Source organism: Salvelinus fontinalis, chromosome 24 (genome assembly GCF_029448725.1).
Source record: "Salvelinus fontinalis isolate EN_2023a chromosome 24, ASM2944872v1, whole genome shotgun sequence".
In the NCBI taxonomy this organism is placed as follows: Eukaryota; Metazoa; Chordata; class Actinopteri; order Salmoniformes; family Salmonidae; genus Salvelinus; species Salvelinus fontinalis.
In genome coordinates, this window is record NC_074688.1 from 43390947 (window position 1) to 43408362 (window position 17416).

A 17416-nucleotide genomic window follows, 5' to 3' on the forward strand; every position below is an offset into this window, starting at 1 on the left:
TAGAAAGAGAAATGGGGGAAGTGAAAGGGAGAAAGAGAGAGCAGAACCTCTTCATTTCTTTTGATTGTCAGATCTGTGAGTGTCTCATTGTGTTATATAAGAGAGAGTTTATGGTGTCTGTGTCAAATTTTTCAAGTCAGGTCGCAACCTTAAAGTTTTCCATACACAATGCTAACCAACCCCCCTCCCACACACACACACACACAAATCAGTTTGGTCTTTCACTTGTTTCTGAACCGCCCTGCTTCAATCAGAAATGTGAGGGTCGAAGTGTGAGTGGGGTGTTTCCGTCTGTGTGTGTGTGTGTGTGTGTGTGTGTGTGTGTGTGTGTGTGTGTGTGTGTGTGTGTGTGTGTGTGTGTGTGTGTGTGTGTGTGTGTGTGTGTGTGTGTGTGTGTGTTCCCTCAGGAAGGGGGCATTCCTTCTGGCTTTCATCTTTAATGATGCAACGGGTTAGCTGACTGGAGTTGTTTGCTCCAGCAACATCCTCCTCTTTAACAGGAGGAGACCAGGAGAAAGGTTGCCTGTTCAAATCCCAGTTGTATCTTAACACTTCTGATAAAGTCTACGGGTTTGTGTTTGGGAGGACAGGACACTAATGACGCATCTCTATCACGTTTCAGGTAAGACCAAGATGCAGACAACGTCGAATTAACAACAGTTTATTAATCCAACAGGGGCAGGCAATAGACAGGTCAAGGCAGGCAGAGGTCGGTAATCCAGAGAGGTGGGGTGAAGGTACAGGACAGCAGGCAGGCTCAGGGTCAGGGTCAGGGCAGACAGGGATCAGTAATCCAGAGAGGTGGGGTGAAGGTACAGGACAGCAGGCAGGCAGGCAGAAAAGGTCAAAACTGGGAAAACAGGAACAATCGAGAGACAGGAACAGAGGGGAAAATACTGGTAGGCTCGACAAAACAAAACAAACTGGCAACAGACAAACAGAGAACACAGGTATAAATACACAGGGGATAATGGGGAAGATGGGCAACACCTGGAGGAGGGGGGGGGGGGGGGGGGGGGTGGAGACAATCACAAAGACAGGTGAAACAGATCAGGGTGTGACAATCTCAGTAGGATATGGTGACTTACTCTCATTGAGAGTCCTTGAAACTTCTCTTTTCATTACTAATGTGAAATCTTTCAACAGGTGACTGGAGCAAATACTGGTAGGCATCCATGTTGCTTTCACCTATCCTATGTTTTCATGTGAGTGGAGAGTAAGGAAAGGAAGTGAGGCAAGGAAGCCACTGTAGACCATTAAGATCTGTGTAATGTCTTCTAAAGCAGGCGACTTTTGCTGATGCAAGCAGCAATGAGTCCTTGATGTTTCCGGGAACTACCTGAGGCACGTACAGTGTGGCTGTTCCCTCTACTTACCAATGCGTTTAACTTCAGTCTCAACCCAGCCATACGTCAAACGACAAACACACGCATATTTCTGAAGAGAGCTGCCATCTGTACTTGTTGTCACCTTGACAGCTGTCTCATGTCTGTCTTGTTCTTCCAAAGTACATCTCTATCCTCCCTTTATTATCTCTCTTTTTCTCTCCCCCTCTCTATCCCCCCATCCTCCTCTGTCTTTGGTTTCACTCTCTCTCCCTCCCTTTCTCTCACCATCTCTGCCTCTCCTTGTCCTTTATTTTCTCTCTCCTCTCCCACCCCTCTCAAGTTTTCCCTCTCTTCTCATCCTTAGGTTTCCCACTTTGTTTTTCCCCCTCTACTTTTTCATTGGTAGCTTGGTGTGTATGTCTGATTAAGAGCACTGCGGTGTGTGTGTGTGTGTGTGTGTGTGTGTGTGTGTGTGTGTGTGTGTGTGTGTGTGTGTGTGTGTGTGTGTGTGTGTGTGTGTGTGTGTGTGTGTGTGTGTGTGTGTGTGTGTGTGTGTGTGTGTGTGTGTCTGTGTGACCGCTGGAGGACTTTTAGAAGTCAGAGAGAGACTGTGGTGGTCCCGAGGGTTGGCAGACATCAGATTCCCCTTTCTGTGAGCCATGACGCTCACAGAAAACAAAGGCAGTGATGGGTTTTTTCTCTTTTTCTGCCTCTCTCTCATTCTCCCCCACACTGTCATTACCAGTCTCTACAGAACAGTACAAACATGAAGAGTGATCAAAGTGCCTGGGGTGTCAGTCAGCCAGGAGAGAGGGACAAGAAGAGGGACGTGAGTGGAAGACATGATGAGCTGGTCACCATAGAAACATACATTCCATTTGCCTCAGTCACATTTACCATGCCATGATGAGGTGGTCACCATAGAAACACACATTCCATTTGCCTCAGTCACATTTACTGTGCCATGATGAGCTGGTCACCATAGAAACACACATTCCATTTGCCTCAGTCACATTTACCATGCCATGGTGAGCTGGTCACCATAGAAACACCCATTCCATTTGCCTCAGTCACATTTACCATGCCATGGTGAGCTGGTCACCATAGAAACACACATTCCATTTGCCTCAGTCACATTTACCATGCCATGATGAGCAGAAACAACACTGAGTTTTCAGACGGGAGCCAAGCAAGATCACAGCACAAAGACAGAACACACACTCATCTGCGCCCCTTGGCTAGACGAAGATACGTCTGCGCCCCTTGGCTAGACGAAGATACGTCTGCGCCCCTTGGCTAGACGAAGATACGTCTGCGCCCCTTGGCTAGACGAAGATACGTCTGCGCCCCTTGGCTAGACGAAGATACGTCTGCGCCCCTTGGCTAGACGAAGATACGTCTGCGCCCCTTGGCTAGACGAAGATACGGCTGAGCCCCTTGGCTAGACGAAGATACGTCTGCGCCCCTTGGCTAGACGAAGATACGGCTGAGCCCCTTGGCTAGACGAAGATAGGTCTGTGCCCCTTGGTTAGACGAAGATACGTCTGTGCCCCTTGGCTAGACGAAGATACGTCTGTGCCCCTTGGCTAGACGAAGATACGTCTGTGCCCCTTGTGCACAGAGTGGAGTAGCAGTTCACTACTGGATTGCAGCACAGTGCAACAGGTGCAGAGGTTGTGGGATTCCTCGGAGTGTCTGCTAGATAAATCTGCCCTTGTCTAAAGACAGACTGGTCAGGAAAGGAGACAAAGTCTACAAAGTCTTCCCTTGTCTCGCCTCCTTCATCTGCATGGTCATGAAAGAACTGGACAGCAGAGAAAATCCATGATCTTTCTTTTTCAACTATCCCATATGAAGTACATTTACCTGATAGTCAACAGTTCTCTGGAGTCCTGACTCAAATGTTTAGTTAACTAGGCAAGTAGGTTAAGAACAAATTCTTATTTACAATGACGGCCTACCCCGGCCAAACCCTAACACAATTGTGCACCGCCCTATGGGACTCCCAATCATGGCCGGTTGTGATAAAGCCTGGAATCAAACCAGAGTCTGTAGTGATGCCTCTAGCACTGAGACACAGTGCCTTAGACCGCTGTGCCACTCGGGAGCCCCTTTAAACTATGAGAGAGAACACCTGTTCTTTGTCAAGACTAACTCTCCCACCCACATGGGCATGCTCAGCTGTGAGTGTGTCAGTGTTACTGATGCCATGCAAACCTCCGGGCTTCACTGAGAGGGTGGTCCCCAGGGAGATGTGTCTGTCCGTCTGAGGTGCTGTGGAGTCACATCGCCCTCTAGAGGAGACTCTGCATCAAAGCAGCAACAGACCTGCTCCTGTATCAGATTCATCACTACATTCAACAGCAGACTCGTGGTGCACCTCAATAGTCTAAACAGGCTTGTATTTCTTCACACACACAAACAACACACACACACACACACACACACACACACACACACACACACAAACAACACACAATTGTTTAGCACTCAGATTCCCTGTTTGAAAATGTATTTCTGAAATGAATGCTGACATCCACCAGAGGGAGGAAGTGACACACGCAATAGCAATACTTCTCATGTCATACCTAATACGCTAGATGGTGCAGCATATAAATAAATTCAACTACTGTGTAACAACGGCTGCCTTTACACAGGCAACCTAATTCAGATATTTTGCCAATTATTTGCATATCTGAAATCAATCTGATCTAATACCTAATGTGTAAACAGCAAAAAAACACATGGGGAATCTGATGTTGTATTAACTTCCTGTTTAATACCACTTCCATACGGCTGCGTTTACACAGGCTGCCCAATTCTTATATTTTTTTCAGTAATTGGTATTTTGACCAATCAGCTCTGAAAAAGATCTGATGTGAAAAAATATTATGTGATTGGTAAAAGGCCAAGTAGAGGAAAAAATATCAGAATTGGGCTGCCTGTGTAAACGCAGCCATTGTGGATCTGAATCCTGATACAAACCCAATCTTCAATATGCAACCTCTTTCTGGATGCTCAGATCAGATTTATTTGCTCTGAAGTGGTGTTTTTGCACATGACCTGACATTACCATGACAACCACTGTCAATTTAAAAAGGAACAATAACCAGGTTTCCATCCAATCATTTCATGTGAAAGAATTACCTGACTCATAGAAAAATGTTTATTCTTGTATTGACCTCAGTAATCCATAAACGCAGGAATTAAAGAAGGTCCAGAACGTGTTGTAGAATTCTCAAATTAAACAGACTATTTGTTAACCACAGGCTACTTCTTGGTCGTAGCCTACGCCAAAAGAAACCTGCTCTTTTTAATGTAAAGTCAACAGCAAAAACAACATGCATGTTAAGTTGGTCAGGACATAAGTGCATATGGGGTAGACTGCATGGTCCCCAAAATGGTTGCCTTCACACAAATAATAAGCTGTATTCGAGACAACCAAAGCTATGATGTTGAGGGTAAATGGTGACTGATCTACAAAAAATAATGAGTAGTTATTTATGGCGCAAGATGATTTGTAGATTGTCAATGAAGTGTCTGAACCGCGAGCTGAGGAACAACGAAATCAGATTCCCTCCTTCTTGCAAAGCTTGCATCCTCCTCCACTTTACTTGAGGAAGACAACTGATTAAATGTTTTATTAATCAAATTTGTTTTGCGTGTATTTTATGTTAATTCCTATCACATTACATTACTTTTGGTAATGTCAAATGCATTTAAAACTCACGCACACTAAAACTTTTGACTTAATAATAAATCATTTTAAAGGAGTGGGGAAAAGGTAACCACACCAAAGCACACTGAAAGTCTATTTCACACAATAGTCTGTTGAATTCAGTGGCGGTCAGTGCCGTTTAAGATGAAGGAGGATCATTTTTTTTTTTTCATGAGCATGGCCTTATTTCTACATTTGTTATTAAAAAAATAAATCCCCTTTTTCTCCCCAATTTCGTGGTATCTAATTGGTAGTTACAGTCTTGTCCCATCGCTGCAACTCCAGTACGGTCTCGGGAGAGGTCGAAGGTCGAGAGCCATGCATCCTCCGAAACACAACCCAGTCAAGCCGCACTGCTTCTTGTCACACTGCTCGCTTAACCCAGAAGCCAGCCGCACCAATGTGTTGGAGGAAACACCGTACACCTGGCAACCGTGTCAGCGTGCATCGCGTCCGGTCCGCCACAAGAGTCGCTAGTGCACAATGGGACAAGAACATCCCTGCCGGCCAAACCCTCCCCTAACTCAGACGACGCTGGGCCAATTGTGCGCCGCCCCATGGCTCTCCCGGTCACGGCCGGCTGCGACAGAGCCTGGACTCAAACCAGGATCTCTAGTGACACAGCTAGCACTACGATGCTGTGCCTTAGACCACTGAGCCACTAGGGAGGCCTGCATGGCCTTATTGCTATTACAGCATATTGGATAACTGTCATTCATAATCCATTCACCCAGTTCAATGTAACATTGATCGGTTTAGGCTAGCTACTACATGATACTCTGCTTTTCCCTATACCCATCATGAGGTTGCTACAACCTAGCCATGAATGAAAGTTTACAACGTAGGTGCACACAGGTCGAGAGACACATTTCAGGTGACAGACAGTGACACATGGACAAACAGTGACATTCAATACCGCCTTGCACACTTTTGCCTGTGTCCAGCTGATATAGGTTGTAATCACTAGTCCAACAGTTGCCAACGAGAGTTTCTATTGGACAAATTCATTTATATTTTTTCCCCGTTTTGTTTCAGTATGCTTTAATTTAAGAAATGTTTTTCGACAGAATCAGCGAAACGAATACACCCCTGATCACACATGAACACAGTTCACTTTCATAGCAGCCAAGTTGTATTCCTTCTCGCATCTCTCCTCCTCTCACCACTTCAATGCACAACACATCAGCTGTATGTGACCAGGCAAAAAAAACTTTCCAAGCCAAACCGCTAAACACATCCTACATCGTTGTCACCAAATTAGTCATAGTCAGCATAGCTAATAGAACTAACACGTTAGTAAACCCCCTACAATAATGCAGTAAGGTTACAGTGTACAGTCAGTAAACAGTTACACCGGCGTGTCCCTGTGGCAATAAATTAGCAATACCAAAAGCATACCTTGACTTGGAAGAGTTCCAGTGTTCTGTTGCTAAGTCATAGCCATCTAGCTAACATAGCATCCCTCTGTTTGAGTGAGGTGTTTCAGTAGGCTAAACTAGCTCGCTGCATTTGCTAGCTAATTAAGTGAAACTGAAAGTGGAGAAAAACGACAATCTCTCTCTCTATTTCTCTTTTGCTTCTCCATCATTTTGGAAGAAATTAATTTGTTCAAAACTGTTCAACTATTGTCTTTCTCTCTCTTTGAGTCAACTACTCACCACATGTTATGCACTGCAGTGCTAGCTAGCTGTAGCTTATGCTTTCAGTACTAGATTAATTCTCTGATCCTTTGATTGGGTGGACAACATGTCAGTTCATGTTTCAAGAGCTCTGATAGGCTGGAGGACATCCTCCGGAAGTTGACATAATTACTGTGTAAGTCTATGGAAGGGGTTGAGAACTATGAGCCTCCTAGGTTTTGTATTGAAGTCAATGTACCCAGAGGAGGACGGAAGCTAACTGTCCTCCGGCTACACCACGGTGCTACACTACAGATTGCTGTTGAGGCTACTGTAGACCTTGTTTGCGAAACAGTGTGTTTTAATCAATTATTTGGTGACGTGATTATATTTAGTATAGTTTTATCTAAAAAGTATAACTTTTTAAATGTTATACTATTTATTTGTTATGAAATTCACTGAGGAGGATGGTCCTCACCGTCCTCGTCTGACTGGTTGAATTTGCAATAATTCTTTAGTTTAGATTTTGAAACAAATTAAAATGTGGCACTGACTTGCCCATGGATTGTTTTAGCATCAATGCTAGCCATGTGCGACATGCACACACAGTTACAAGCCTGCTAGAGCAATATCCACCGTAACAGTATGGATGAAACCTGAGCTGGAATGAGAAGCTTACTGAAGCTGGCTAGCTTTAGAAAACCCGAAGGAGATCTAGCTTACTTAGCAATATAGACTACCACAGTATGAGACATAATACCCATAAAACCTAGCGGTCAAAAACAGAAATGGTTCAAATCGTTTTTACACCATTCATTTTAGCCATTGTAGATTTTAGAAACACTTAAAATAAGGGCTGTGTTTCGTGCAGGCTAACCCTGGCGTGACGTTTTGATAACCATGTATATCTCTCTAGGACAAGGTGAATTGTATCAATATTTTCACCTGTATTTACCCCCCAGCCCCCACCCCAAAATGAAATGCTAATTAGGTGCTAATGTGGCTATCATGCAAAGCTACAAATGCCTGTCTCAAGATTCACATCACTCACCAGGGCCATTATGATCTGGACAAGACTGCAGAATCGAGGCAAATTTAAGAATCTCTGGATTAACTATCTAATGTTAGCTAAATTTTGTCAATAATAAATTGGCTAAAGTTGTTTAAATTGACAATTGTGTGAACTGTCTTGGGCAAGTTTTAAATTGAAAATGCCTGTTTTCTAGCTAGCTAGCTCATGGTTAGCTAGTTAACAGCATTAGCCTGGCTAGATGGCTACATTAGCCATCTATTTGTCTCTAGACATTTAAAGGCATGAGAAGAAGAAAAAAACTAGTTTCACTTTCTTTGCCTTTTACACACTAACAGTCTAGCTTGCTAGTTAACTAGATAGCTAACTTAGATGATGAAGCTAGGGCTAGGTGTTCTTGATAATGTCTGTTTGTGTCTGTGGTTGGGGGGTGGGTAGCCTAATTCAAGTACTAGCTACTTGACTTGTAGCTACCCTAGATAGCTGTATTATTTCAGTCTGGCTTTTTGAGAGGTTTCAGAGATGGACTGATTATCATCCTCTCTTGAGTCAACAGTGTGCTTACTTTACTGTGGGAAAACATTGATAAGTTTGCTGTTACCCTCTTGACAGCAGATCCATAGTATTTTATATTTATTTATTTAACATTTATTTAACTAGGCAAGTCAGTTAAGAACAAATTCTTATTTACAATGACGGCCAAACCCGGACGACGCTGGGCCAATTGTGTGCCGCCCTATGGGACTTCCAATCACGGCCGGTTGTGATACAGCCTGGAATCGAACCAGGGTGTCTGTAGTGATGCCACAAGCACTGATATGCAGTGCCTTAGTCCGCTATAGCTAGTAGGCAATGTTATGTAACCTTATTTAGTCCTACCTACTATAGTGGGTTTTAAATTCAGAGGTATTGGTTTGTTTTTGAGGTAGAATTACTGTCATGTTATTGATGCCAAATTACAACATTTATTTGCACCTTCTCTATTCCAGAACCAATGGGTGTGCCCGAGTCTTATCACCTTTCAACTAGGTCAGCTGTTTCAACCTGGAGCACTATTCTCCTCCTTTGGTCTGGTCAGTCATTGCAGGAAGTCCTGAAGAGCAGGAGTGTGTGAAAGGTTTTGTCCCAGCCCAGCTCTAACACCTGACTTAAATAAACAACATACCGAATCACAGCGAAGGACTATTATTTGTAATCCGGTATAAGCTGGAACTAAAGTTTATACACGCTCCTGCCATTCAGATCTGGAGTTATCCACCTGTTTATGTCATTGCTCCACTCTCAAGTTAAAGTTGAACTTGTTGACTGATGACATGGCAGCGGCTGCCAAGAAGGGAGCAGCTGTGAACCACAAGACTGCAGCCAAGGCAGCACTGGTCCACACCTGCCCTGTCTGTCGGGTGAGTAGTATTGGTTGGTACTGTATATGCCTTTAGGTTCCTCTCCATGTGTAGGCTATTGTACTGGCCTGTGTGGCACAGTCTTTCAACTGTGTAGTAGTTTGTTGCATCGTATTGCTTAGTTAATCATTTGTGTCAACTTTGAATTCAATCACAGATTGTCAACTTCCTCCATTTTGTAATTGACCTTTATAGATGCAACCCCAAAGACATTCAAGCAGCACTCGACAAGTATCCCAAGTCTCCAATGGTCCCAGTACTGGTTGATGTGCAGGCCTAAGTGACCACCCTCACTCAAATAGACCTACCGCTGGGGTAAGATTCTTCCATCATTCACATACAGTAGATAAAAGCTGTGTTCAAATACTCATAGTAACTGCACTAACTGTACTATTTGTGATGTGAACTGAGTATATACTATGCTTATTGGTCATAGTATGGATATAGTTAGTGTACCAAAAGTTCCCGGATGTCGTACTAAATTCGCCAAAATACGAAGTATATTTGCAGTGGACACTATTTCTGTGCTTTTAGGGCCCATAATGCAATTCTCCAGAAAACGTTTTCAGATTTGAAGAAAATGGCAGAAAATATGCTGCTAAAGTCTGACGAGAGCGGATCCAAATGCATTGCTTTAACTAATTATGACAAATTAAAAAAAATAAAATGTGGAGCACTGTAATAAAGTAATGACTTATCAAATAAGTTTTCAATTTGTTAGCTACGCTATCTTTATGAACTGCATAGCATTACAGCAGTATGTAACTGGAGACTGAAAGATTTGGCATGGGTCCTCAGATCCTCAAAAAGTTCTACAGCTGCACCATTGAGAGCATCCTGACTGGTTGCATCACTGCCTGGTATAGCAACTGCTAGGCCTCCGACCGCAAGGCACTACAGAGGATAGTGCATATGGCCCAGTACATTTACCGGGGCCAAGCTTCCTGCCATCCAGGACCTCTATACCAGGCGGTGTCAGAGGAAGGCCGTAAAAATTGTCAAAGACTCCAGCCACCCCAGTCATTGAATGTTCTTTCTGCTATCACACGGTAAGTGGTACCGGAGCGCTAAGTCTAGGTCCAAAAGGTAAGTCTAGGTCCAGCTTCTACCCCCAAGCCATAAGACTCCTGAACAGCTAATCAAATGGCTACCCGGACTATTTGCATTGCTCCCCCCCCCCCTCTTTTACGTTGCTGAAACTCTCTGTTCATTATCTATGCATAGTCACTTTAACTTTACCTACATGTACATATTACCTCAATTACCTTGACTAACCGGTGCCCCCGCACATTGACTCTGTACCGGTACCCCCTGTATATAGTCTCGTTACTGTTATTTTACTGCTGCTCTTTCATTATTTGTTACTTTTATTTTTTTACTTATATTTTTTACTTAACACTTACTTTTCTTAAAACTGCATTGTTGGTTAAGGGCTTAGTAAGTAAACATTTCACGGTACCTGTTGTATTGGGTACATATGACAAATCCAATTTTATTTGGTATGTTAGCTAGTTACCTAGCGTTAGTTGCCTACTAACACATCAAACTTGCCAGGCAGTATATTACGTGTCTGCTATCTAACTAACTACCCAAGGAAGAAGAAGAAGAAGAAAGCAAGAACCGTGGTCAGGAAAAGAAGAGCATCAAGACGAAGCAGCTGCTTTATAAGTAGGATGCACTGTTGAGCGCTACATCCTGAGGTGTTCATGCTGATTGTACAGAGATTGTGACAGCCGGTTAAATGGCATCCCTTGAGAAGGCAAGAACAAGATGTATGTCAGGAGAAGTGCAGTATTAGCATAAGGAGACGTATATTTGGAATACAGAGGAGGAATGGAGGAAAAAAGTGAGGCAGAGGAGGTCTAAGGGAGAGAGGGAGGAAAATGGCAGAAAAAAGGGAGATGGTTTGCTAAAGAAGAATGGTAGAAAGTGTAAGCAGAGGGAGCTGAAGACAGGAGGAGAAATGGAAGTGAATGATATCGAAGTATCAGAGGTGGTAGGTGTGGTGAAGTGCTCCAAGCCCGAGGCTTGCACCAGGGGTCAGGATAAAGATGAGTCTATGACAGTAGGAGTGAAGTTTTTGGAAAAAGTGGACCCTTGCCTTTTGACTGACCTATTTGTGGTTTCTGGGTGGATGAAAACAGAGTTGGGTGTTGTGGAATCGGTGAGGTTAACCAGAAGTGGTCTTGTGATAATTGTTTGGATATATAAGTTAGCCCAAATGAGCTTTTGTGCCGAATACATTATGTTGTGACAAGTGTCAAGTTTATGGGCATGTGGCAGTAATGTGTAGGAGGGAGGATCCTAGGTGTGGGAAGTGTGCAGAAGGGCATGAGACAAAGGAATGTGTAGCATTGGGGAAAGTAGTGGTATGTGTTAATTGTAGGGGTGCCCATGGGGCTGGGAATCAGAAATGTCCTGTGCGAGAGAGGCAGGTTGAACTTGTCTTCAAAATTAGTTACTTTCAAACTAATATAGTTATACTCACTTTAAAGCTGAAGTTGTAGTTCTACAGGCGGTGTAATTTTGCGAGCCTGAAAAGCCCATCAACGTCCAATGTTTGCCTGCTGCTGGCCCCTCGCTCCCCCATCCCTCCCTCTCTCGGCATCCCCATCCCCCATTCCGCGGTGTTCCCAACGCCGCTGCAAGCTCGAAATCGCTGTAGTGAGAAGCTAGAGCGCCGACACCGTTTACATTGCCAGTGCCAGCGAGTTTGAAGATACCTGAACAAAATAAGGAATTTAGAGAGCCACATTTGTCAATCAGACATTGGTAAGGATCACCCGCTAAATATTGTTGTTGTGTCATCTATACTCTTTCCCCCTTTTCCTGTCAATTGTCCGACACGGATATGGCATGGTACTCGGAAAATACAATGATGATGGAGGATAGCTAGCATTAGCGAGCTAGCTAGCCTAGTTGGTGGACAAAAATAACATTTCAGTGATGGACTTGATAGCTAGCTACTTGGTGTGACGAAATGTAATGCATTTCCTCCATCGTTTGAGATAAAATAGCTAGTCAATCTAGTTATCGATTGACAGATTGTACGAGAAGGGACAGTGTGTGACTGATGCAACTATGTTGGTAAACGTGATGGGATACAGTATGATCGCGTTGGAATTGTCTAGTGCCTAGCTAGTTTTCAATAACTCGCTAGTCACGCATTTTTCATTCCACGCAGCGCAGTAAAGAACAGAGTGGTTTTTCAAAATGGTGTCTAAAGCTTATGTGCCCATTTTTGTCAAACCATCTCTGTTCTGTTTAATAATGTTGGAATGTAACTCGCTTAAACCATTGCTGTTGATGTGGGTTTAAGCTAAATCACTTTCCCAAAGCGCTTTGTCAAAAATGAAATGTAATTTTTGTTTACCGTTCTCAAACCAGCAATAACTGAAGTGGCCATTGCGTTGTTCTCATTTAACCTGGTGTTGTTTAGCTTTAACAAGGCAATCAGCAATTTCAGATGCGTGTTAAAAGAGAATCGTTAACAGCCCGAATCCTTTCTGGATTATTCTATTGATGTGAGCCTAATCTGCGAATTTTGGATTATCCGGTTTATAATAGGGATTTATCGCTGGTTTTGTGACTACTGGCTGGCGTTATAACCCGTGTGGGAATTTGTGCAATCAATCACGACAGTCATAATAATTAGGATATGTAAATGTTGTCTATATATGGTTTAATAACTATGCCGTGTTTTAACAGTATTACTTAACACTGAAAATCATTCATGGCCCAAGCAGTATTGACAACACAGGCGTCTAGCTATCGCAAAGTAAGTGGGACAATTAATGTCATTGTGCCTTTTATTCATAACTGCATACTTCGACACAAAGTAAAGACCATGTATTAACAGCCATTAAAATATGCGCTATAGAGAAAGTGGACTGCACTCAAACTACAATGATTTAACCCGATAAAGCCTGAAACCACGTGTAGGCCTACCTTTGTGTGCGTGAGTTATAAACTGTTGTGTGCTTGAATGGTAGGCAGCTCAAACAATGCAGCCATAAAACTGTCACAGGGAGGGAGAAGGATACGGGCCTATAGGACTGCAGAGGGAATAGACTGCACTGCTGTCTGATCGTTCTGCTTGTGAATAGGACCAGTGGATCAGTACAGGCCATTTACTCTCAATTCAGGAGGAATCATCCCGTCAGAGGCAGCATCATCTCTTAGTCCTCTTTGTGTATTGAATGAATGCTCAGCTGTCAAGGACTGAAAGATGTGTATTTGAACAGCTTCCTGACTTCAGAACATTATTGTTGATGTCTTGTTTTGATCTCTAGGGTTGTGTGTTTTGATATTACAGTGGCAGGTCGATGTTGAAATAGGCTAAATCATCAATATCTGTAGAAGTTATTTTACAGAAGTGTTGAAAGAATGTTATTCCAGTTTATCTCAGTTATGTCCTTTGACTGCTTGTTAATCTTTAGGTGAGACGATGCTGTCATTGGGTGTCAGTGCCCTCAGCATCTTTGTTGTAGTGCAAGATGTGTGTGCTTCTTGACTCGTTGTTTGTGTGTGTTAAACATCTCTCCCTGGCACACACACACACACAGGATCAAACAATCCTGTGTTTCTTTCTGTTCTCGTGGCAGAGATGCCAGAGTGGAAACTGGAAGCTGGGCCATGAGTGCATTTCTCTGTGGTCTCACTCTCAACAATCTGTGTGTGTGGCCCTAGTTCTGATCCAGGATCATTTGTTTCCTGTGTTATTCCTTTTACACCTGTAAATAAACCCATGGCTAGTCCCGTCAGGTGTCACAACGTGTGCTGGCCCACCTCTGTGCCTTGTTATCTCTTTCCCTACCTGACAGCAGATCCTGGATCTGCTTCTGCTTCTTCTTGGTGACAATCACTCATCGGCCTGTGTAGTGTCTGCCAAATCAGAGTTTTAATGGAAAATTCCTCTATGTCCTCTTACCTTGTGAGAGGTTAGTTCTGGCCTAGACCATATTCTCTGTGGTATCCCCAAAAGGTGAGCTTGTCCGACCAGACGGACAGAAGTGCTGAAGTCCAAGGCCAGGTTCTGTGAGTCAGTCATGCTGTCCAACCATGCTGTGACCAGTTGGCTTGTCATCTGTTTAGTCTGCTCTCTGAGACACTACTATAGAGAGGTGTGTGTCTAGGGACTCCCTCTATTTTCTCTAGTAACACCATCTACATTCTGGTACATCCCTTAGGAAAATGTGGCGCTGGACAACATGACGAGAACATTTTTAATTTACCGGCCATTTGAGAAATGTACCAGACACGTATTCATCGGGTGTGTAACCCATTAGTGCATCCACCCACAGTGATCACAATGACAGAAATCACATATAGATTATGGTAATTAATCTGACCAAAAACATGCAACTCCTGTAATGAAGCAGCCAATGAAACGTCATTTTCAAACATTTGCCAAAATGTAATTGGCAGGGAAAACCACCATTCTAAACAGCACGGTAGATGTTAGAGAAAGATGGTGGATCTAAGGAGGCAACGACTAGGATGGGTTGCTCATTTGGTAGGGCTGACCCCGTGTAGTTGACTGGTCGATTGGCTGTTGGTCGACCAGTCAATTTTTAGTCGAGCAGTTGCAACGACACAAAAATTATACAAAATGTATGGCACATGTCTTGATTGACGCCTGTCTTGAGTGATGCCTGTCTCGGTGGACTAATCCATTGTGGAGACCCGTCTGAGTGGACTAATCCATTGTGGAGACCCATCTCAGTGGACTAATCCATTGTGGAGACCCGTCTGAGTGGACTAATCCATTGTAGAGAGCCGTCTGAGTGGACTAATCCATTGTGGAGACCTGTCTGAGTGAACTAATCCATTGTGGAGACCTGTCTCAGTGGACTAATCCATTGTCGAGACCTGTCTCAGTGGACTAATCCATTGTGGAGACCTGTCTGAGTGGACTAATCCATTGTGGAGACCTGTCTCAGTGGACTAATCCATTGTGGAGACCCGTCTGAGTGGACTAATCCATTGTGGAGACCCGTCTGAGTGGACTAATCCATTGTGGAGACTGCGAGGATGGTTCACCAGTATCACCAGTAGTAGATGTACTGTTCATTCCCATAATTTCTCATCTACGATGTTTATTTGGTTACTGTAATTTCTGTTGAATCATTCAATATATTATTATTATTATTATTATTATTAATCTTTTACAGTTCTCATTGTCAGAGTGGATATGGTGTTTGCAGAGTGCACAACCTAGATACAATGCTATTTTATAACAAATTAATTGACAACAGACTTACAGCATGCTCATAGGGAACAAGCACAGCACTGATGGTTGGCTGAGAGAAATTGACAATACAAATATTGTGGGGGGGCTGTTAGACTTCAGTGTGGTTTTGACATTATTGATTATAGTCTGCTGCTGGAATAACTTGTGTTATGGCTTTAGACCCCCTGCTATATTGTGGATAAAGAGTTACCTGTCTAACAGAACACAGAGGGGCCTTCCGAGTGGCACAGTGGTCTAAGGCGTCTCTACAGATCCGGGTTTGATCCCAGGCTATGTCGCAGCCGGCTGAGACGGGGAGACCAATGAGGCGGCGCACAATTGGCCCAGCGTCGTCCGGTTTAGGGGAGGGTTTGGGCAGCCGGGATGTCCTTGTCCCATCGCGCTCTAGCGACTCCTGTGGCGGGCCGGACGCCATGCTGACACTGTCACCAGGTGTACGGTGTTTCCTCCGACACATTGGTGCTTCCGGGTTAAGTGGGCAGTGTGACAAGAAGCAGTGCGTTTTGGAGGACGCATGGCTCTAGACCTTAGCCTCTCCCGGGTCTGTACGGGAGTTGCAGCGGTGGGACAAGACTATAACTACCAATTGGGGAGATAAAGGGGTGAAAAATAAGACGAACTCAAAGGGTGTTATATATTGGAAGCCTCTCCAACATAATCCCGGTAGAATCAGGAATTCCCCAGGGTTGCTGTCTAGGCTGAGTAAAGATGGTATGTCTATGTATGCGGATGACTCAACACTATACACTATACAGCTACTACAGCAACTGAAATGACTGCAACACTTAACAAAGAGCTGCAGTTAGTTTCAGAGTGGCTGGCAAGGAATAAGTTAGTCCTAAATATTTCAAAAACTAAAAGCATTGTATTTGGGACAAATCATTCACTAAACCCTAAACCTCAACTAAATCTTGTAATAAATAATGTGGAAATTAAGCAAGTTGAGGTAACTAAACTGCTTGGAGTAACCTTGGATTGTAAACTGTCATGGTTAAAACATATTGATACAACAGTAGCTAAGATGGGGAGAAGTCTGTCCGTAATAAAGCGCTGCTCTACCTTCTTAACAGCACTATCAACAAGGCAGGTCCTACAGGCCCTAGTTTTGTCTTACCTGGACTACTGTTCAGGTGTGGCACCTTACAATTGGCTCAGAACAGGGCAGCACGGATGGCCCTTGGATGTACACAGAGAGCAAACAATAAGATGGATGTCAATCTCTTCTGCCTCAAAGTAGAGGAGAGATTAACTTCATCACTACTTGTATCTTGTATTGACATGTTGAAAGCACCAAGCTGTCTGTTTAAACGACTAGCACAAAGTTCAGGTACCCATGCATACCCCACAAGACATGCCTCCAGAGGTCTCTTCACAGTCCCCAAGTCCAGAATAGACTATGGGAGGCGCACAGTACTACATAGAGCCATGACTACATGGAACTCTATTCCACATCAGGTAACTGATGCAAGCAGTAGAACTAGATTTAAAAAGCAGGTAAAAATACACCTTATAGAACAGCAGGGACTGTGAAGTAACACAAACATAGGCACAGACACATGCATACACACACATGATAAAATACATACTATACACACACGTAAACATGGATTTTGTGTTGTAGATATGTGGTAGTGGAGTATGGGCCTGAGGGCACACACTTATAGTGTGCTGTGAATTCTGTAATGAATGTATTCTAATGTTTTTAAAATTGTAAAACTGCCTTCATTTAGCCAAACCCCAGGAAGAGGCAGCAGTTAATGGGGATCCATAATAAATACATAAATTAACTTAGGCTACACTTGTGAGAAACACATTTTGGTTATTTCATTCCATTTACAAGTGTAAGCTATTTTTAGTTGGCAATGGCAATAGAAGTTACTTTTAGATTTGTATAATTCTCATTTAGATTTACATATATTTTTTAATAATCACATGACAATGATATACGAAGACTTCATTTATAAAATAAATTAAAACTGTTCAACAGGAAATGTTCATATGAAAGTCATAACTGGCACGTAGATAGGTAGAAATGGTAAGATAACTTGGCAGAATCTGTGAAGGCCAC

General features: G+C 43.4%; 1 protein-coding gene across 4 annotated transcripts in view; it reads left to right on the forward strand.

Annotated features, from left to right (window-relative positions):
* Positions 1-11691: 11691 nt before the first annotated feature.
* Positions 11692-17416, forward strand: part of LOC129822457 (protein FAM168A-like) — a 55682-nt gene continuing 49957 nt past the window's right edge. For 3 of the 4 annotated variants that reach the window (XM_055880747.1, XM_055880749.1, XM_055880750.1), the window contains exon 1: positions 11693-11867. The gene's annotated coding sequence lies outside the window, so the exon portion shown is untranslated. Of the gene's footprint in view, positions 11868-17416 lie in introns of all 4 variants that reach the window. The other variant, XM_055880748.1, reaches the window with a different exon arrangement.